General features: G+C 35.8%; 1 long non-coding RNA gene across 1 annotated transcript in view; it reads right to left on the bottom strand.

The window, feature by feature from the left end:
* The window catches only part of LOC102009517, a 40021-nt gene extending 16410 nt beyond the window's left edge, over positions 1-23611 (bottom strand). Inside the window, exon 1 of the long non-coding RNA XR_260953.1 lies at positions 23493-23611. This is a non-coding gene — a long non-coding RNA (uncharacterized LOC102009517). The remainder of the gene's footprint in view (positions 1-23492) is intronic.
* Between the last annotated feature and the right edge of the window lie 427 nt (positions 23612-24038).

Raw genomic sequence — 24038 nt, 5'->3', positions numbered from 1 at the left:
TATATAACCTGACTCCTACAATGAATGTACTATTGATCCCCCTATGATTTACAGTAGAAACTGTAAGTAGTTCTCTACAATTTATACATCTTACTCTTCATATCACACAAAAAGCCAAGGATTAACAATTACACAGGTCATTTTCATTGAATTCACAGTAGGATTTTGAGGAATCTCAGCAAATTTGGCAGGTAGAAAAATAAAAGTTCATGAATATCCAAATGTAAATAAGGAACACAATATATGCTAGATATTGAGAAATAGAAAGAAAATGTTCAAATGGGAAAGGGAACTAGGGACAGGAAGAGGGAAAAGAAGGAAGGAAGGAAGAAAAAATAAAGAAATGAGAAAAGATGGAAAAAGTGGAAACAAAGCTTTTGTATATAAAGAAGGGAAGAAATGTTGAAGGTAGGGTAGGGCAGTGGGAAGAAAAGAACCAAGATATAGCATGTATATGCACTAAAGTAAATTTGAAATAGGTCAAAGATCTAAATACTAAGACAGAAACATTAAATCTGCTGGAAGATAGAATAGGTAAAACTCTTGAAGACACTGGTGTAGGCAATGACTTTATAAATAAAACCCAGATTGCACAGGAACTATTACAAAGAATCAACAACTGGGATCTCACTTTATTGAAAAGCTTTTGCACAGCAAGAGAAACCACCAAGAGAGCGAAGAGACCACCCACAATGTGGGAAAAATGTTTGCCAACTGTTCCTCAGACAAAGATTTCTATTGAGAATGTATAAAGAACTCAAAAGAAAAAAAAAAAAGACCAGAACTTGCAAATTGAAGACCCAATCAAAAAATGAGCATCAGAGATGAATATATACTTTTCAGATAGAGAAACATAAACAGCAAATAAATCTATGAAAAAATGTTCAATATTACCGGTCATTTGGAAGATGCAAATTGAAACAACACTGAGATTCCATATCACCCCAGAAAGAATGGCTATTATCAAGAAATCAACCAATAACAAATGCTGGATGGCTGTGGAGAAAATGGAACTCTTCTCCACTGCTGGTGGGAATGTAGACTGGTACAACTAATGTGGAAATCAGTGTGGAAATTCCTCAGTAAAGTAAGATTGGCAGTCCCATTTGACCCAGGTATTACTCTTCTGGGTATCTTCCCAGAAGAATTAAAAATATCGTACCACAGTAATATATGTGCACCCATGTTTATAGTAGCACAAATTTTAATACCTAGATCTTGGAAACAACCCAAATGCCCATCAACTAAGGAATGGATAAAAAAGATGTGGTCTTTTTATATAATGAGGTATTACTCAGCCATAAAGAAGGATAAACTGGAGACTTTTATAAGTAAGTGGATGCAATTTGAGACCATACATATAAGAGAAATAAACCAGATGCAAGTGTGTAAACATCTTATTGTCTCCTCCTTAATGTGAGAAGCTGAAAGAGTAAATAAGATCTGAAATGTACAATAGATATTGTAAAATGGGAAGAAACTTAAAAAGGAAAGAGAACTGGTGGAAAAAAGAAGGAAGGAAGGAAAAAGCAAAAACCAAAAATATATATATATACAGACAGATGAAAGATAGTTAAAATAGTTATACTACTAATTTCTCTCAGTTCACTGAAAAGATAGGCTTGTGCTAATAGTGCTTGTACAATTAAATACTGATATCTTATATGGTGACTAATTTAAAGTTAATAATATACAATTTATTAACCATTGTTACCCTCTTATCATATTGTTTTGGAAATTTGTTTTCTGTTTTTGTTTGTTTGTATGTTTTGGTTTTTGTGTTTTGTGTTTTTTTCTTTTAAAAAAAAAATACAGCCTGTACAGGTACAAATTCCCTATGATGAATGTGATCATTATGTATACCTAAAATATACCAATATACTTAATTAACTTTTTAAAGATAAAATAAAATTACCTTTTAGGTATAGAATAGAGAACTATGTGTTTTACAATTAAGATATATTATCTGCCAATAATTCTTTCAAAACCCATGACATTAGTATAAGAGCAGACAAATAGGCCGTGAAATATACCCATGTCTAAATGGAAACTTGCCATATCATGCAGATAGCACCCCAGATAAGTGGAGAAAGGATGTATTTGTTGTAAGATGGTAATAAGGGCCCTGATTTTTACATAGGAAATAACCGAGTTAAGTTAAATCATACATAAAAGTGAGCTTTGAAAGATACACAAAATAAATGTATAAATGAAAATATAAAACTAATAGAAAAACTAGTAAAAGAATTCTTACCATCTCAGAGTGAGAAGGATTTTTTAATAGGACTCTGAAATTACACACTACAGAGGAAAACTTATTGAATTTCATTTAACAAATGGCCCCTTTGAAATCTTAAAAACTGGTGATTGAACAAAGATAGTTACAGTATGTATAATTGGCATATCTATATCTGAGTATATAAAAATCTGTAACATAAAACTATCTGAAGGGCAGTAGATAAGGACAAGAAATTATGAATGTCTTAACAAGAAAATAATATCTAGAACATTCAATGGACTCAAGTTCATTAGCATGCAACAATAAAAATCCACTTAAACTATTAAAGAAATCAGCAGAAGGTTTACATTCATTCAAATTATAGGTATAATTTGCAACCATAGCATGGGAAAACTTGAAAACTGGTAAATATATAAAGTTCAACTCTTGCAGTGTTCCAATAAATTAAATAATAAATATTTCACTACTTTGTACCTATGAGATGTTTAAAAAAAAACCAAAGTCAGGAAAGACTGTCAGCAAAGAGCCAACCAACAGACTATTTGTTATTCTGATGGGAAACAAAATGCTGTAGTCTTTCTAGAGAACAGTCTGGCAATGCTAAGTGTATTACCCTGCTTCCAGCTCTTCTGTGTACATTCAGAGAAAGCCTTGTGGAAATCTGCACTGCGTGATATAAGTGGCTGTACCTCTGTAGGAGGAAAGTACCGAACAACCTCCATGCCCATCTCTACAGGGAGATGCTAGTGTGCTGAAATCTCAAAGAATGCAACAGTGAGTACAGAAAGTAAGAAATAGACATGGTTTGTGGTGCTACACACACCACTTAATTAAAAATATACACAGGTACAAACTAAGAGTATATAATTTAAATTATACATGTATAGACACATTGCAAGTGCATTATAAAGTATTTATTAGGAAGGCAATGGAAGAAATAGGCATGAGAATTTGAGGGAAAGATATAAGAATATTAAACAGAACTGATGATCAATCCAAGGTCACAGAGTTAGGAATTGGCAGACTATTGCTGAGGAGGACAACAAACTTAACTCTGTGTACACAAGGTCCAATATTTTAAGGGGGCAAAAAAAAGATGAAGGAAAATTGAAGATAAAAGTGAAGTTACCGAAAACAAGTTTACTGTTTCCTAACCCATCCACCTATCCTCTAACTGTGGTAAGCTAGAGGGTGGCCCTTCAGACATTTGCTTGTCCTAATCTTTAGGATGTCTGAATGTTTCCTCATATGGCAAAAGGAGCTTTGCAGGAAACACCTAATCAAGGAGCTTGCAATGGAGAAAGTCTCCAGGATTTTCTAGGTGGCCACAATGTAATAAAAAAGTACTTTAAGTAAAGTTCATGCAAGGAGGCAGAGAAAAGACATGGTGAAGAAAGGAAGAGGAGAAGGAGATACCAGGATAGATCACAAGCCAAGAAATTCAGGTGGCCTCTAGGCCCTGAAGGGCAAGGAAATAGATTCTGCCCCATGAAGACTTTAGAAGGATCAGTGCTTTGACTCTAGCCCCATAAGATGAATTTAAGATTTTTTTACCTCCAGAATTATAAGATAAATTTTTGTTGTTTTAAAGTGGTAAGTATGTGGTGATTTATCACAGCAGCAATAAGAACCTATTTCATCAAGAACCTAATTGCTTGTGTTGGTTCAAGATTGGTGCACTTATGTAGAGAGGGAAGGTATGTTTCCAACAAAGTCCAACAATTAGTTGGACCTGATACCAAACATAGAACTAGAACCAGAATGCAGGAGAGGATCTTTTGATTCCTCAGTGCTAGACTCATGCCCCTCTACCTTGCAGTCAACACAGGTAAGTCTCAATAAAATTCAGGACTTAAAAGTAGGTAACATGTTTTATACAGAATGCAGGGTTGAACACAAGGTAGAGAGAAGTAATGGTTCTATTTTAGAGAAGAGCCCAAGGTACATAAATACTGTAAACCTTTCTATGCTTCAGTTCCTACTCATCTCTATTTGTGATGAAGAAAATGTCCACTGTGATTCAACCCCTTCAACTGCCCTAGCAATGCTATCTACATACTCTAACTGGATTCTTAACAATAATATTTTCTTAAAGTGAGAACAGGTACAAGTAATGTTTTATGGATGTTGCTGTGACAAAGTAAAATGAGGGAGTGGGTTGAAATTAGAATTGGGTTTAACTTCTGACTCTGGCATTAGCTTTGTGACCTGCATGTGTTGGAGTACCTCTCTGGGTTCAAATTTCTCAGCCATGGAATGACCTCAAAGCTCTCATGGTCCCCACACTGGATGAAATCATTGCATGCTCTCCTAAGGAGAGTGTAGTCCTAACACGGACAGCAGGTTGGAAGTAGGAGAGAGGAGCCTTGGGGGTCACTGAGTATCCTTCCAAGCCCAGTGCCTTGCTCTGTGCTCTGCTTCTGCCATGTTGGCCAATGCTTATAATACTCAAAGTCATACTGTGGGACATATTTGACAAATGAGAAACAGACCCAGAGAGATCAAGCCACACACTCAAGGACTCGCAACATATGCTAGTTAAATCCAGCTTTGTCTGGCTCAAAATGCCATGGTCTACGGCACTATGCACAGACCTCCCCAAAGGTTAAATAATAGTGACTACCACTAACACAGCCCACTTCAAGGTATAGGCGCACGACACATAATGTCCGTTCTGTCCTGTCAGTAATTCTACAGCAAAACTGAGGCAGATGAGGAAACAGGCTGAGACTCACTTAAGAAATCTGTCCAAGGTTACAGAGTTTAAAAATGCCTGAGATGGTAGAACTTGAAATCAGGGCTCTCTGACACTATGACTTCCACTGTGCCCCAGTACCTACTCTACCACCTCTAACGTTACCAAGACCCAAGTCATTCAACATCTCTAATTGCAATTTCCTTTACTACAAGATATATCTTAACTAAAATGCCTGCCACCTGTCATCTTGAGAGTTAGATAAATCTTGGAAATTATTTTGCAGAAATATACAAAACACAGGTGTGTTTCAGCTTCTCTTGAGCAATGACCATTTGTGCCATCCAGTTTAGCACCTTGTTTAAAAGTTTAGTAAGAATTTCCACAACACAAAGGGAACGGAATACCTTTATGAAGTACAGTTCTACAGTGCCTGGCACAGGATAAAGGCTCAGTAGACATGTGTTTTCTATTGTTAGAGAAGAATCTGTAATCAGTGGTTGTTCTGAAAGACAATCCTAACAAATGCTCAACTCAACAATAGCATCTAGGGCAAAAGCCAGCCCATCAGTAGTATTAAAACCACAAGACCACACACATTGCATTTAAGTGCTAGGGAAGAATCTCTGCCAAAAATAAAGTTAAGTATAATATTGAACCTGCTGTGAGAAGGAAAACTCCACACTAACTTTTCAGAGAAAGCACTGGGTTAAATTAGGTCATATAAAGCAGTTTATCCTGCTGTATTGGCAAATACAGATATGTTGTGGTTAGCAGCCCTATCACCAGCAACAAAGAGCTGTGTGTCTCATGATTATTGGCAAGTTTCTGCTAACTGAATGAACCCATCACCTGCTGTCCTATAAAATATAAGCTGGCTTTTTCTCTATAAGATTGACCTCATTCTTATAAATCATTACATTTTCTTTCAGAGCAATTAGATCTATTTTTATAATATAAAAAGGCAACTTCTTTTACTTTGTCTAGAGCAATGTATGTGTAGAGTGTGTAATAAAAGATGGAGGAATTAGGGAAGAAAGGAGAGGCGGGGGAGAAGGTGAGGCAGGTGGAAGGGATAAGGAAGGTCACTTCATAATGACAGGTGTTCACATTTGAGAGAAAAACAAAATATCGCTCAACTTTTAGAAATATATATAATAACAGAGCCTCAAAAATGACTTCTTAGAGAATTTCAGAGGATTTGAATCTTATAAGTTATATATTTGGCCACAATAAATTAAGCTAGAAATCAAAATGAAAAGTGACTAGAAATAACTCATAGGTCAAACTGAAATCACAATGAGAATCAGAAAATATTTTTGCTTTTTCTTTGCAATGAGAAATGGGTATGCGGTTCCTTAATCTGAGTGACAGTCTCTGGGTTTATGGCTTTCTCTCTAAACTGCAAGGCACATTTCTGTTCAGTCAGAAAAGCCCATTGTGGTTCACTTTATGAATTAATAACTTATTTATTTAAAATAAACTATAGATTAACCATGAAAATTCTTTGAAAATCATAAATGTTGTATTTTAAAGGAGTGTTACCCAAATATTTTAATAAGAATATTGAAATATGTAGTTACTTTAAGGGATTCTTCCCCTATTAAGCCTTTTATCATTGCATAAATTTTGGAGTTGGGAGACACATATTTGAGCCCACACTTTGCCATGTGCCAGCTGCATGCTGACACTCCCAGAGCATTCTTCCTGTCCACTGTAAGAGTGAAATGATGAGAGTTCAAGGGCTTATTTTTATACAGTTCTATAATAACAACTGACTTCATACACTTTCTGTTGTCACCAGTTCCAAGGTCACAGAGCTGGTTTCTGATAAACCTACAATCAAGTCGAGGGTGGCACAGTTTATGAAAGTAAATGCAGTTGCTACAAAAATGTAATAAGGAAGGTAAATTTAGGTTTCAAGTCTGTAACGCGGAAGTTAAGAAAAAAACCTTCCTGTGTATACTGATGATAATTAGATCAATTAGGTCAAGATTCCTTAATGGAATCTGACTCCTTTCAAGAAAATGAGTCAATTATTTTTTAGAATAAAGAGACTCTTCAAAGAGATTTTAATGGACTTGTCTTGCTGCCTTGCTTTCCTTACATAGCACACTGTTTCCAAAGATGGCAGCATGCTCTCATCTCTAGATAGCCAGAAGAGACAGAATCCCTTTCTTCTTCTGAATCTGGGCTACCCTTGTGACTTGCTTTAACTATGACAGTTCTAGTCCTAGATATTAAGAAACATGGAAATTCTTTTTTTGCTCTCTTGGAAGACAGCAACTATGTGGACAAGTTTAACTACCATGTGACAGAGGTTGAACGGTTGGATGGGTGTGTGGATGAATGCATACATGAATTGACTGGAAGCAAAGAAAAGCCATCACTGTAGAGCTCTACCTAAATCACAAAATAATGACAATATGAAGAACCATGTAGTTATTTTTGCCAGCTGTTTCAGTTACCCATTGCTGTGTAACAAATCACCACAGACCCTAAGCAATAAGTAACTGAAACACCTACAAAGTTAGCTCATACTGTATTTTACATTGAGCAACAGAAGTAGAAGTCATGAATGTATAGAGTTTTGCTCAGTTGTTTAATCAACCTGATGCTAACTATCAACTTTTTATTTCTTGCAGATGTAACATAACCACAAAACTTCTCTTATACACTGCCAGTGTGATTTACTTTTGCCATTCAAATTTGAAAAGTGCAGGTTTCTGGACAAACATCTCATGTATTTCTCAAAAAAAAAAAAAGAAAGAAAGAAATATATGTATACATACTGAATTTTAAAAGATCATTGCAAAATACTTGAGTATTTTGTTTGGAAATATCCAAACAAATTATGAATAAAAATTATTCCTACAAAATCTTTTTCAGCTTATTTAGCTCAAAACATCACCAACTGAAGTTGAAGAGTTTTGCTTGGTTCAGCACCAGATAGAACAAAACACAGATATAGATAAAACAATCCTTTATTGCTAGCATGGGAGGGTTGCAGGAGATTGCAAGGACCCTCAGAGGAGGGACTGGAGAATGGATTTTTATTAGATTGGACTAAAGGTAGAGTTAATATGGGCAGGCTATGTGTCACATCACAAGAGGATTGGGAGTTAGTTGGCACATGCACAAAAGGGAGTACGAAGTTTATCTCGAGGTCTGAAGAAGAACAAAGAAGTGTGTGTCCTGGCCAGTACTATTTTTGGGATTCCAGACGTCTATCAAATTTGAAAGGGAAAGTAAGAAAATTCAAACAAAAATGAGAAATCACCTTACAGTACCTGGAGACAGAGTAAGAATCAATTTTTAAATTCCTGTTAACCTAGAAAAACAAGTGGGTAAACAAGCTCCAGAACCAACTTTTGTCCTTCGCTAAAGCATTAGTGTCACTCTTCTCTACTAAAGTTAAAAGAGAACTCCTGAAGCAAGCAGTGATTCCCTCTATTGCATTTCATAGCTCAACTTCCCGCCCAAGGTCATCTGGTAGAATTTGAAACAGAAATAATAGAGACAAGACCAAAGCCTACAACGGTTCCTAAATTATACTAAATATCCAAAGTAGGCAGAAAGTTAACTTAGAAAACTCTCCATAAAAATATGGAAATTAAAATTATCTGCCTTTCACATGTTCCACCTCATTTATTACCAGGAAGAATGGGTGATTAGGTGGTTGAGGTTCCTTCTTCTCTTCCTAAGTTATATGTATCCCTGACAGTGTCACAAGGTCAGCACAGAAGGATTCCACAACAAGGATGTCCTGGAAAAGATCTCCCCAAGGAAAAATTCACATTTCTATCCTGTTTCCCTACCACCTATTTCCTCCACCAAACGTTTCTTGTGCATTCTTCTTAAGATACTTTATGCCTTTTGAGGCATACACATTCTCCCTCTGACAGATGTTTAAAATTTAAATGTATATCTCATATGTGTATATTGTGCTTTTATTAGTAAGCTTTCTGTTACTGTAATAACGTACCTCAGATAATCAACTTTTGAAAAGGGAAGGTTCATTCTGGCTCACAGTTTTAGAGGTTTTAGTTCATGTGCAGTAGCCCTTGTGGTGAGGCAGAACATCATGGTGAGAGCATGTGGCAAAGAAATGCCGTTCACATCATAATAAGGAAATAAAACAAAGGAAGTGGAAGGGCCAGGGTCCCATCCAATGACCACAAGACCTCCTGTTAGGCTTCACTTTTAAGTTTCCATCACCTCCTAATTGTGCAAAGTTAAGGACTTAGCCTGTAATACACAAGACTTTAGGAAACATTTTAGATCCAAACTATAGGATATTACAATCTTAACAATGCATATTAAGCCTAATAACTCCTTAGCAGATCAGGCATGGTGGCACACACCTGTAATCCCAGCACTCTGGGAGCTGAGGCAGGATCACAAATTTGAACTCCTGTGCAACTTAGTGACTTAGCAAGATCCTGTCTTAAAACAAAAAAAAAATTTTTAAAACCTGGAATATAGCTCAGTGTGAAGGCCCTGGGATCAATCCCTAGTACCAAAATTCAAACAAACAAAAATAAATTCTTGAGGTAGGCCTTACTCTAATTGTTCAAATATGTAAAGAGGCAGGAAATTCTGTACTTGATATATCATGGATAAGAGATTTTAAGCTAAATAAAAATATAACCTTGGAGAAGTTATGCTAAATAAAATAAGATGGGGAAAAAAGGTCAAATATTTTCTTATTCTACTTATGTGACATACCTAGAATATTCAAGTTCACAGAGAAAGAATTTGGAATGGCAGCTGTTAAGGGCTCAAAAGAAGAGGTCATGTTTTAATGGGTACAAAGTTTCTGTTTGGGAAGATGAACAGTTTCTGGAAATGGATTTTAGTGGTGGTACACAACAGTGTAAATGTACCTAGTGCCACAAACTGTAACTCAAAATGGTTAAAATGTTAAAGCATATGTATAATTTACCACAATAAAATTCATTGTAAGGAAAAAATGACATGAAAATTCTGGACTGTATAAAGAAAGTACAACTACTGGAATTAAGATCTTAATAGGTTGAAAGCAGATTAGCATACCCTCTATTATGTTTGCTTTTTAAAACATTTATTTATTTTTATTAGTACATGTTTGCAGTACATACTGACTACATTTGTTGTGGGGACTTGGTACATGTGCATAACATATTTTCATTCTTTTTTTTCCCTTCTCTTCCCATCCCTCCCTGCTTCTTGCAACTCTTGGTTCCTTTCCTACTTGAAAAAGCTCTATTTCCATTTCTTTTCTTCAATTCTTCTTTTATCCTCCTTTCCTGCTCTCCTTCCCGCTCCCTCAGTCTGTTGCTCCCTTTCCCATCTCAAAAGATCTCCTTACTTCTTATTATCTGTCTTTTATTTTGCTCTTTAGTTATATTTTGGGTTTCTCACATAAGAGAAACTATGTGATATTTAAGCTTGTGTGCCTGATTTATTTCATTTAATATTATGGTCTCTGTTGTAGTCAGGGTTTATAATTAATAGATTTAACATGACACATAATTTATAAGATTATTTTATGATACTGAAAGAGTTCATGCAAAAGAGTGTGGGAGATCTGTACACACACTAGAGACTCAAAGAATCTAGCTAGTTCAAAGACCCAATCCAAAAATGGCATCTAAGATGAATACACACTTCTCAGATGAAGAAATACAAATGGAAAATAAATATATGAAAAAGTGTTCAACATCATTGGTAATTAAAACAACACTGAGATTCCATCTCACTCTAGAAACAATGGCTACCATTAAGAAATCAACCATAACAAATGCTGGCAGGGATGTGGGGAAAAAGGAACTCTTCTCCAGTGGTGATGGGACTGCAGACTGGTGAAACCACTGTGGAAATCAGTATGAAGATTTCTCAAAAACCTAGGGTTATAGGTCCCATTTGACCCGTTATTCCCTTTCTGGGTATTTTCCCAGAAGAATTAAAATATTATACCACAGCAATAAATGTGCACCCATGTTTATAGCAGCACGATTTGTAATAGTTAAATCTTGGAAACAACCCAAATGCTCATCAACTGAGGAATTGATAAAAAGGTGTGGTATTTTTACACAATGGAATACTACTCAGCTATAAAGGATAAACTTGAGAATTTTATAGGTAAATGGATGCAAATAGAGACCATGTCATAAGGTGAAATAAATCAAACTCACATGTGTAAACATCATATTGTCTCCCTGGTATGAGAAACTGAAAGAATAAATAAGGTCTAGAATGTGCAATAGATATTATGAAATGGGAAGTAACTGTTTAAAAGGAAAAAAAGGAACTAGGAGGGGAGAAAGGGGAAAGTAAGGAAAGAAATAGGGAGGGCTGGGGATATAGCTCAGTGGCATAAGCGCCTGCCTGGCAAGCATAAGACCCTGAGTTCAATTCCCAGCATAAAAAAAAAAAAAAAAAGGGAGAAAATTGCAAGGTAGTTATAATATTATTGTTACTTAGTTCATAGAAAAGGAAAGTTTGTGCTGATATCGATTGGAGAATTTTTATGCCCACATTTTGTACTTTGAGTAACTACTTTGAAGATGACCATATGCAATGTATTAACTATTGTTATTCTCCTATTATTTTAGTATGAAATTCTGTTTTACCTTTTTTCAATTAAAAAAAAGAATCCAGCTGAGAGCCTAGATCCCACAGTAATGTCCTGCATGAGTCCAGCTGAAGACCTAGAGCCATATGAATATCCTCCACAAGTCCAGCTAGAGAGGCCTAGAGCCCATGACAATGTCTCATGCAAATCTGTATCAAGGATCTGCCCTGGGAAGGCCCAAAGGTTCACGTGGGTCAACCACACCCAACACCATGCTGATTCAGTTCAGCTGGGTGTTACAAATTGACCATTAGTTAATCCACCACAGTCTCATATATATTTGACAAGGAAACATGTGAATGGGGCAATAGATTGTAGGGGAAAAAAAGCCATAATACATCATGAAGATATAGAAGGATAAAAATACAGTAAGTAATATGAGAGACAGTGGGTATACAGCTGAAAAGGCTTAGTAACCATGTAATTGGCATTTCAGTAGAAATGAAAGAATGGGCAAAAGTAATACTTGAGTAGATGAAAATTTCACACAATACTACTTATTATGGTTAAGATTATAAATTTTATGTGTATTTTCTCACAATTTGACACAAAATTAAAAATAGTATATCTGATTTTAAATTACATAGTAACTGATGATCAAAACTAAATAACACATTAAATGCAAATAAAAGTCAAAGGTTGGGCCAGGGACATAGCTCAGTGATGCAGGGCCTGCCTGGCAAGCATGAAGTCCTAGGTGTGATTCTTGTTTCCAAAAAACAGTCAAATGTTCTCAAATAGATAATCAGATAAAAAAACACAACTACATCTGCTTGTAAGAGATATATTCTAAAATATAAAAAAAATTAAAATGTAAGAAAATGATATACAAAAACTCACCAAAATAAGACCAGTATATATATATTAAAAAAAAAAAGACCAGTATAATTATATTTATATCAGAAAGTAGCCTTTAAGGGAGAAAGGACCATTTAATAAAAAGGGCCAATTAATAAAAACTTTGATGCAACAAGAAATTTCATAATTCTAAGTCTGTATACACTTAATAGTAACAATACAGCCTCAGAAGATACAGATGACAAAGTGCTATACTTCATGGAGAAATACACAAACCCATAGGCACAGAGGAAAATGTTAGCATGTACCTTTCATTAACTACAATAATCAGGCAAAAATTAGTAAATATAGAAGAGTTTTGAACAATGTACACTATATTTTGGGTCTTAAGTGTCCTCCAAAGGACCATGTGGTATAGTCTTGGTCCACAGTGTGGTGCTGTTGGAAAGTGGTGGAGGAGTGGAAGGTCTTCGATCTACTGAAGGTGCACAATTGAAGGGCAATAGTGGGACCCTGGATGTTTCTACTTCCTCTCTTTTGCTTCCTCACCACAAGGTGGATGGTTTTGCTCTTTTATGTGCCCCTGCCATGACGAGCCACTATAGACCCAAAGCAAGAGGGCTAGTCAATCTTACTAAAACCTCTACTACATGCCAAAATAAACCTTTCCTCTTTATAAGTCGACTATTTCAGGTATTTATCATAGTGGTGGAAAACTGACTAACACATGCAACAAGAATGACCTCATTAGAACACTAAACCCTGTACTTATGCTTCATTTGATCATTTATCAGGCCATAGAGCAAGTTACAAATTTCAAAAGCTGCAGTCACACAGAACATATTTCTCACTACAGTGGAATTAAACTGGAAATCAATAGTGCAAAGGTAAAAATCCTCACCTATTTGGAAGTTAAGAAGTACTATATACAGTATAAATGACTCATGAGTCAAGAAGAAATTTGCAATAAAATTATAAATTTTGATCAAAATTATAATAAAAATACCAGAGTGTTGATATGCAGGTAAAGCCAAACTTTTCAACATGTCAGGGGAAAATGAAATTTTTTTTTAAATCTTTAATTAAGAAAGTTAGAAAAATAATACCAAAAAAACCCAAAGAAATTACAGGAAAAAAGATAGAAAGACATAATAAAAATTTTTAAAAGCACTGCAGTAAAGAAGAACAACACTGTCTAAAACATTATTTAAAGAATATAAAACTGATGATCATGGTGAGATTGATCTTACAATTTTAGCAAGATTGATTGAGAAAGAACTGAAATAAAAGGTACAATATAATACTGGGAATGTAAGAGATGACATCACTATGAATCACAACTACATTAAAATATCAAAACAATATTATGATAAACACTATTCATATAAATTTGAAAATTTACATGAAATCAATTTTATCCTTTAAAAAAGTATAACTTTGTAGATCTGATGCAGCTGAAATAAAAAATTTAAATAGTTCTGTAATCATTAAAGGAATGGAGTTTATAATTAAAACACTTTCCACAAAGAAATCTCCAGTCACAAAGAGTTATAAAAAAAGCAAACTCTGCCCAGAACACCATAGGAAAGGAAAAAATGTAGATTTTTCTTCATGATGAACTTTGGTGAAAATATCTCAAACAAAATAAGATCAAAATTAATACAAAATATATAAAAGGACAATTATCACAACCAATATGATGTTATTCAAAAAATGAAATTTGATTAGCATTTTAAAAATCATTATAATTTTTTTTTTTTTTGGTCTTTTTTTGTTTGTTTGTTTTTCTTCCGGTACCAGGAATTGAACTCATGACCTTGCGCTTGCCAGGCAGACACTTTGCCGCTGAGCTAAATTCCCAGCCCCCAATCATTATAATTTTTTAAACTGACTGACTACAAGGGAAACCATGTCATCATCTTACTAAATGCAGAAATTTCAGTATTTATTAATAATTTAACATAATACAGCAAACTAAACAGAGAAAGATTCCCCTTAATTTCCAAAGGGACATCCAAAATGACTACAGAAAACATCACACCTGATGATTTAATGCCAATAGCGGATCCTTCAAAAATAGGAATGAAAGAATACCTAACATAACCACTTCTAATTCACACTGCGGTGATCCTAGCCAGTAACATAAAATCAAAAGAGGAAAAATACAGAAATTTGTCAATATTTGCAAATGACATAAGAATATACCCAAATTAACAAAAACAACTATAAGTTAAATTAACTGACTTTAGCAAAGTGATATACACATGCTCAATATTACAAAATAGGTAGTGTTATAATAAGTTATCAGAAAGACTGCCAAAGAAAAAAAACTTTGTTTTAGTACCTTTACTCATATTTTTTCTTGCTTTTTGTTTGGGTGCTGTATTTTTGTTTGGCATTGGACCTGCAAATAAAATATAACCAGGCCTGCTATATAGGTTCACAGGGGATACATGATTATTTTAGTAGGTAATTTTTTAAGTGATTATTTTAATTACATTCTACCTGAAGGTAGAGTGTATGAAAGTTCCCAAATGCCATATCCTCATATCCTTGTATACACTTGAGATTGTCAGTCTTTTTAATCTTAGATATTCTCATGACCACGTTACATTTCCATGATGACTGATGAAACTGAATTTTTAAAATGTCTATTGGCCATTTAGGTATTTTCTTTTGTGAAGAGTCTCTTTAAGAAAACCAGTTTGAGTTGTTCATTTTTATATCAGTTTATGGTGTTCTGCACATATTTGTGTGTCCTCTTCCAGTTATTTGGTTCAAAAATATCTTCTACCTCTTTTGTTATACTAATGGAGAGTTTTACGAACTTCAGCTCCTAATCCCAATTTAGTTCCATATATTAATATTTTCCTTTATACTTTTGCTTTTCTATTGTATTTAAGATATTGTGTCCAACTCTGACACCTTATTTTCCCATGATATTCTTGGAAGGTTTACTCTTTGTACCTCTCTAAATTAAGCCTGTAATCTGGAATCAGTTTCTGTTTATAGTGTGAAGCAGCAGCAATTTTTTTTTTTACATCAATATTTACTCAACCCAGTGCCAGCCTTTCCCTTGTGTCCTGCAGTGCTACATTTTTAACATAGCAATTGTCTATGAATCTGGGTTTGCTTTGTATGCCTCCTGATTTAGTCAACTGATCTGTTTCTCCTTGTTCCAGTAATATCTTAGTACATCATCTGTGTCACTTTAGCTTTATAATGGGTAATTTTTGACATCTGATAAAGTAAACTCTCCCAGTTCTTCCAAAGTCCTTTGGCTATTCTTGGCCTTTTGTATGCTCATTCAAGTTTCAAAATTAACATATATACACAAATCATTTGTGGTTTTTATTAAGATTGCAGTAATTTTATAATCATTCTAAACCTTTCACCTTTGCATGTTTGGCCTTGCTCCTCACATGTTAATAATCTCATCAGACTTCAGTTACCACACATTTCATGCTTAATTCTAACTTCTTAATTTAAGAAATAGAAATATGGGGCTTAATTTAAGAAAAAGAAATATGGGGCTGGGGGTTTAGCTCAGCGGCACAGCACCTGCCTGGCGAGCACAAGGTCATGAGTTCGATTCCCAGTACCAGAAAAAAAAAAAATAGAAATACATAAAAAGTATTCCTTTACTTTTGTTTGTTATAATTCTACCATCAAAAGTATGAGTTGGCACAAATGATTTTTAAGTGGCAAAAGTTGTATGCTGACTTGTAGCATCTGCTGTGATAATCTTAGAAACCAAATAGCAAATAAGCACATCATAGACTTTTAACTTTGACTGCTGTAGCAAGCAGAAACATCGAAACGACACCAGGATTTGGAGGCAGATTTATTTAAAGTCAGATGGACACTGACTAGGAATCAATTGTTCCTTGAAATTTCAGGCCCTGATCTCTGGTGGCCCAGGGCTTCTATGGGATAAGCAAGCAGGAAGAACAGAAGCAGAATGGCTTGTCAATTGGTGATTATTCTTACTACAGGCATCATAATAACCAGCTAGGCATCACAGTGACCAGCCAATTCTAAGAGACAGAAGCAACTAGAACTGGAACAGGAACTATCACCTGGGCAACCGAATTATACTGGCTTGTCGGGGGCATTTTCTTATGGCTGCAGCTTGTGGCTGCATGATGTTTAAGAAGTCCCTTTTATTATCATTACAAATCATCACCATCACATAACTTTGCTTTTCTGGTGATATTGTTGACTTCTGATGTCTTTGTTACTACACTCCAACCTCATGATAGTTACACAACTCATTAAAATTATTGAGGTTTTATTAATGCTATTATCTTTTACCAGGCTATAGTTTTATCAATATATGTATATAAGGATTTCTTAAATTTCTGCTTGTAATTAGCAAGCCTTGAGAAAAAAGAGAACATGCCTTAAATTCTTTGACGGACATTAACAATATCCAACCTGTTGGTGTGTACAAGGATAGCTTGAATCCTACTATTACTGAACACATTAAGCAGATAAATTCATAAGAACTGTGTTCCCACTTCTAACAAGCTGGTTGTAAAAGTGAGAGCTTTATTTCTGATGAAATGGAAATGGGAATTCTATAAAAAGCTTACACTCTAGCCACAAGAGGGCAGTGTAGGCACAGAACATTCTTTTTCCAAGGTTTTTGAAATCTATGGCCATGCAGTGCTATGGGAAGAATTACTAACATCATCACTAACTATATCTAATTTTTCTCTCTCGCAGTACAGCATTACATTAGGAAAAAAACAGTAATCAGTGACAGTGCTTCTTCTACTCAATAAGTAGACATCTTTTCATTTATTAAGAATAGTACTAAAATAGTCCCTTCTATTTTCCAGTACTGGAGACTGAACCCAGAGCCTCACATATGCTACACAAACACTACCATTAAGGTACCTCGCCAGCTCTACAGTCTTACTCTGGTGGATGTTGAATACTTAGTTCAATTCAAACAGCACACCTGAATCTATTAGGCAAAGCTGGAATAAGCTCCTTTCTCCCATCTTCATTTCCCATGAATTCTAGTTCCAACCACAGTAAAGTATGACAACAAAATTGTTCTACAGCCATTCTGACCTTTTATAATCATTCAATTTATCTATATTGATTGGACTGACACCATCCTGCAATACAACTATGTAGATAAATAATTAATGAAAATTACAGTTGCTAAGGTTCTACAACAACTATGAATCACTCAAAGGAACCACTGTCTTGTGTTTATACCATGTCTGTAAAATATTTAATTATGGATTTTATGTTATGTATCCCCTTTCATAAAATTCATAAATTTTCTCTTTAAAAAGTTACTTGGGAATGTACTTCTTGGTCAGCGTTAACTAGAAGACAGCAAAGAGGAAGTACTCATAATGACAAAGGTAGATGATGAAAACATTTTGACCACATATTATTTAACCACAAATCTGAAGAAGCCACAAGATAAAACTTTCAGTAAGGTCTATTTTCACTGCTAATACAAAAACATGCTCAGTGCTATCAATTTAGCCACAAAGGCAAGATTTCTTTTCTGGGTTTTTTTGTTTGTTTGTTTGTTTGTTTGAGCCAAATTATGAAATTTAATGAGAACTTCCTTTACTATCTTCATGCAGTTAATAATACTTAAGCCTTCACTTTTGGAGGTGGAGTTACTTTATGATAACATGTCTATACCATGTCTGTAATGATACTTAACTATTTTAGAGAAGTGAAGAAAACAGTCTTTCTCTGTCAGCATGTTGCTTGTGGTGGTTTTGAAAGAACATTTGCAAATTCTTTGATGCTATTCTCTTCATCAGGAAATGCTTGATCGGTTCCCGGTACCGGAGAAAAACCAGGAAATGCTTGATTAACCTGCCCTCAAGTGTAGGCTAGTTTTAATAACTAACTTCTCATGCTCTGAATATACTAGAAGCAACAGGATTCGCTTCTGAGATTAGAATATGAGAAATCTGCAACCTTTGCCCTTCCGCTGGAGAAGGCATGGAGAGCAGCCTTGTGGAGGGGCCCCTGTGAGGCACAAGTGAAGCCTCCCAGAGACAGCTACACCTGTGTGCCAGCACATCCACCAGGCCCAGGCAAGCCTCAGGTGACTCCAGCCTGGGCAGACACCGTGACTGAAGCCACAGGAGATCCCAGAGCCACAATCAAGCCCTAAACCTCTCGGGGATTCCTGGCCCACAGAAACTGTGAGACGGTAAGTATTTGTTGTTTTCAGCTGGTAAGTTTTGAGGTCATTATTTACAGCAACACAGCAGAGTACTCTGACACATGCTGAACTGGATGGGCGTATTTCATAGACTTGGAAGTGAACATCAAACCGGCCCCTCTTGGTTTTCCAGAAGTTTGACAAAAAGATTTTACAAAAATGTATGATGTGCTTTTCTACCACCATCACAGGATGTGTGGTTGACCTCTCATGTCTAACAAAACCAAAAGTTAATTCAATTCACAACTTCCCTTACCTTAACATTCTACTCTTATACATATAACAAACTCAGACTTCTAAAGGCTATGAAACCAGTAAATACTGTAGGGAAACACCGAGTTCCGCCCCCTGAGCAGCAAGATGGTGGTTTTGGTGGTACCTCTGGGAGGACGGGACTGCCACATGTGGGACGTGATGGAATTAATCATGAGTGTTTTTAAGCCATCTTGTTTGAAGAATGGTTTTTAAATCATTTTGGCAAGTTTTCATCTTTATTAATTAGCATAATGGTATTTTCCTCATTTTACTGAGCGGAAATCTGGATAATAGGAAAACTATTCCTAAGCCACTCCACTAGTTTTCATTAGAATCCAAGAACTTCATATCCCTTTAATGTGGTTTAATAAAAATTTGTTCAGCTACCTCAGTATTTCAGACACTATATTCAACATAGGAAATAAAAAATAGATGCATATTCTTACTCTCCAAGAGCTACAACTCTAATAAATTTTAAAGTAAAATGATAAGAGATATCATAGCAAACAAAGAGAGAAGGTATTTGCCCTAACAACCCCTTATATCAGGGGATGATACTTGAATTTCAGATTCTAATGAGATATAAGAATCTTTCCTATTGATTTTGTGTGCCAATGAACTCCAAATTATCAGTATCCTAATTCTTACCTGTTTATAAGAACTTATTTCATTAATGCATTTTGCTGTATGGTAGGATATCAAATGGGAAGTTTCATATCATCTATCAAGTTACAGTAGACATTTACCTTCAAAGTAAACTAGTAGACCATATGTTAATTTTCTTTTTTGTTTTTCTGTTATATTTTTTGAGACACAGTCTCGTTGTGTAGTCAAGGCTGGCCTTGAACTCATGGTGATCCTCCTGTCTCAGCCTCATGAGTGCTGGAATTACAGATGTGTACCACCATGCCTAGCAACCATGTTAACTTTCAAATGGTATTAAGAGAACTGGTTTGGATACCTTTAAAGCCTTTCACCAATTTTAATGATCTAAACATTTGAACAGACACAGACAGTTGAATGGTAAGGATACTACCTGCTGAAAAGAGCGTAGGCTAGGAAGTGTTGGGAAGAAGCTTAGAGGCCTTAACAGAAGTACACTGCAATTAGAGAGGACACTAGCCTATTGTGGGACACAAATCAGAGGATGGGATAGAGGACGTGGTGCTGTTGGATTGAGGGAACCTGGGTCGCTGCTGCTAACTCTTCCATGGAGAATGAGAGCAAGGAGAATCTCTGCTGCCAAGATTTTCAGAGATCGTGCCTGCTCAACCAGGGCTTGGTCCAAAGAGCAAATGGATCCCAACAGAATCCAGAAGTCCAGAAGTTAAAGGGCAGTGCAGCTGTCAGCAGAGTGAGAGGCACTGCCATGGGGTGAGAGGAGTATTCAGGGGAATCCAACTGTCAGAGTCTAGGATGAACTCAGGGAGGAAAGTTCAGCTTTAAACATCAGCCAATCCCAGAGAGTAAAAAGGCAGAATGACAGTGCAGTCCTGTAAGACTTTCTGTTCCTGTGTTACTTCTGGACCTCTACTCTAGCAAAGACCCGACACTGGTGAGATAGAGAAGCAACGAAGCCCGCTGCTGTGAGGCAGGCTCTGAGCACTGGGGTGGGAGGAGGCAGGAAGTCTTACCTTTGCATGCAGAGTACAATTTAGACAGGATGTTTTAATTTCTCAATCAAGCTCTGTTGTGCAACTTAAAACAACTATGGGGCTTTCTGCCCCTAGGTCCTTTGAGCTTTTATACAGCAGCAGGAAAAACACTTATCCTATTGAATACACTTCGAAGTGACAGTGAGGGGCAAAAACAAAATTGCTTTTTAAAATAACATTCTTCAGACCATGCTGGTTCAATATAAAAGCCATATCATATAATGGAAATATTCAAGTTAGCGTGTGAATGAAAAAAGAATTGAAATGTGGCATTTCATCGCTATCATGAGAAAATGACTATAAATAATAGCCACAGTGCCTTACATTTAAAAAGCTTTATGAAACAGTTGAAAATCACCTTCACATACATTTTTGTTATCTGTACAACTCAATAGTATTAGCAGAATACAATATTCATTAAGCACCACATCAAGAGAACTACATACATCTAGCTAGCTAAGCTTTCATACTTTAGTAAACTAATGCAGATGAATAAAATATCAGATTTATAAAGGGCTTTGCCTTGGTCCAGTTTAGCCTGATTGATGATCTCTGTGTTTTGTTTTGTTTTGTTTTGTTTTGTTTTGTTTTGTTTTGTTTCCTGCTCAAACCACAGAAGCTGGATCAGGTCCTCATCAGTGGCTCCGTCTCTCAGCCCAGCCTGATGTGGAATGAGGGCCACAGTGCGTTTTAGCCAAAACTGCTAATATGCTCTACCAAATCCAAGGAACCATGAATTAACATTTATTACTATTTCATTAGGTTCCAGTCACTATGTGAAGTATTCTACAATTGTACTTGGTTCTTACACCAACCATATGAGTGGGTATTACTGCCTTTCAAATGAGGAAAATGAGGCACATACTGGTTATATAACTTGCACAATATTAATTGCTCATGAATAGTAGAGACAAGTCTTGGCAAAGCCATGTAGCTGTTCTTAGTACAACTGCTAATTTAATGCATGCACATTTTTTTTTTTTTTGGAACCGAGAATTGAACTCAGGACTTCACACTTGCCAGGCAGGCGCTGTGCTGCTGAGCTATATCTCCAGCCCAATGCATGCACATTTGTTAGAGAACAGAATATTAATTGATCCCTAGGTTAAATTACATGACACTGAAAATTTAAACCATAAGGATGAAAGCTAAATATTCTTAAGGAAAAGGAGAAGCAAGTCATTTTAACAAGTGACTTTACATCCATTGATGCACAGGTGAGAAGAGCTATGAGAAAAAGAATTAGGCAAAATATACTGAGTTGGAAGTAGACAAAGCTGGTGAGAGAAACAAGAGGTAAAAGCTGGTTTCTAGTGAATGCTCTGTTATAGTCCTAGCTCCTAGAATGGATCCTGGCACATAGAAGGCCACAAACAAGTATTTGTTGAGTAAAGAAATGAGTGAGTCCTAATGACTGAATCCCAAGACCCAGTGTAGCATAGCTTGCATAAGAGAAGGCAGCAGTGTTCTGGTTCCTAACATGCCCTCCCAAGTTCTGCCATTCTCTGTAGCTCATGGGCGTTGTAGGTCTTTTAGGCTCTAAGGTAGAACCCAAGGCTGACACCATACTGGGATACTGTAGGGTGTTATTCTATTTTTCTTTAGCATACATGGTTCACTCACAGTAACGTTACTGTATGCCATTTCAGAACTTTTATGTCTATAATAATATTTTCCAGATTTTACTCTTACCCACAAGATGAAGGGATCAAGAAAGAAAGAAACCAGGAATTATATAGCCTAGATCCCTCAGTCACTTGACTAGTCTCTCGGTCAGTATTAAAGTAATGGTAAAAGGGTGGGTGACGTGCATTACATGAATATGAACACGAGAATTGTGAAGTGACACACTGTGACATCTGATACTTGGCATTGCTGGATATTATGGTAGTTACTTTTTAAAACTATTGAAAGTTGTAGAGAAGTAGAAGAAGTTCAAGAACATGCAGGGTAGGTTAAGGAAAAGTTAGTATAGGATGAAATCACACAGGAAAAATGCTGGCAAAACTCTTTCCCCACATCCTGAGAGAATGGCTTCATTCATGCAATATCAAAAACAAAATAACAGACATCATAATGGGCCTATGGCTTTGAACCCTGTGATCCTTTCATAAATAAAGGACAAAGAATTATTTATAGTGATGGTATTTGAAGACTATTTGCAACCAGTAAATGATGCAAACTCATACTGCAATTAATACCCACAGCCAGGGACAGGAAACCAGATGCTTGCTACCACTCTCTCTGGGTGAGGGCTGAATCCTAGGAGCAAGCATGAATGCTAATGAAGACAACTGATGATCAAATGGATGACTATATCCATCTTATGGTAGTTGGTTCAGATCCAATTCAAACATCAAACACATCTCCCTACAGGCAGGCATCACGCGACAATAGCCCATCTGTTTTGCTGGGGATAACACTACTGAAAGCAAAAGTCTATTTACATAAAGAAAGACATCACCAACTAAAATAACCCTATATTTGGCATGGTTTTCTCATAAGAACTGAGCATTTAATATGCCAGTACGGTATAATTGATATGATGAATCATTTTCTTCATGCACAGTAAACTTTCAGTGTTTTGTCAAAAGACTAACCTCACAATTTAGAAGGGCCTGTCTAAACTGTTTTACCTTAAAAACAGTTAAAAACTAACTGACTAGAAGATTACTGTACACATAGCTGTTGTGTCATAATATGTACGTTTGTACTCTTAAAAAGTTCTTATTTCCTTCCAAAATCAATTTTTTTAGCTACATTTTTATGGTTGATAAAATGCTTTTCCTTAAAAAAAAAAAAAAAAAAAAAAGGCATGAACCTTGGAGTCATATGGATGTGGATTCTGTTTCTTTCCAGCATTTCCTACTGTATAACAATGGTTACCTGTGAGCCACAGTTTCTGATCTGCAAAGTAAGGATATGAACAACTGGCATAAAAATTGTTCTGAGGTTGAGTGGAGTGCTGAGAAAGAGCGCTTAGCAAATAATCTGAAAAAATTCATTACGTAAATATTAGTTACCTGTGCTGCTTTCTTTTCTTCCCTCAGTGTCCTCAATTTTGAAGAGAATTTGACAGACTGGGAGTATAGCTCAGTGGTACAGCACATGCTTAGCATGCATGAGGCCTAGGTTCAATCTCCAGCTCTAAAAAAAAATTAAAAATAAAGGAAAATTTTTAATTTAGCCTATATTTAGCACTTTATTAAAATGGATGTATGTTCATGAAGTAGTTCAAATAGACAAATCTGTGTAGGTGTAATGGTAATAGGTATACCCTGAACCAAATGCACAAATAAAATTTTTTAAATCTATTTAATAATAGCATTTAAATTAGTTTATAATTTAAAATAATCATATGAATTATTCCCGTATAAGCTAATAACCTCTCAATTAATCTAGGTTTCTAGCTCCTGTGTGAATAGTTTGCCTAAAATAAGATAGATCTCCACTGACTTTTTTGTAAGCCAGTGCGATAGTTAAGCTTAACTGTCAATTTGATCGGCTTAGAAGCCAAATGGGGGATTAGTAAAGCACACTCCTGGGAATGTCTGGATAGACCATGGAGG

This window comes from Chinchilla lanigera, unplaced genomic scaffold (assembly GCF_000276665.1).
Source record: "Chinchilla lanigera isolate Chin_1 unplaced genomic scaffold, ChiLan1.0 scaffold00022, whole genome shotgun sequence".
NCBI classification, from domain to species: domain Eukaryota; kingdom Metazoa; phylum Chordata; class Mammalia; order Rodentia; family Chinchillidae; genus Chinchilla; species Chinchilla lanigera.
This window is presented reverse-complemented; position numbering and strand designations above follow the sequence as displayed.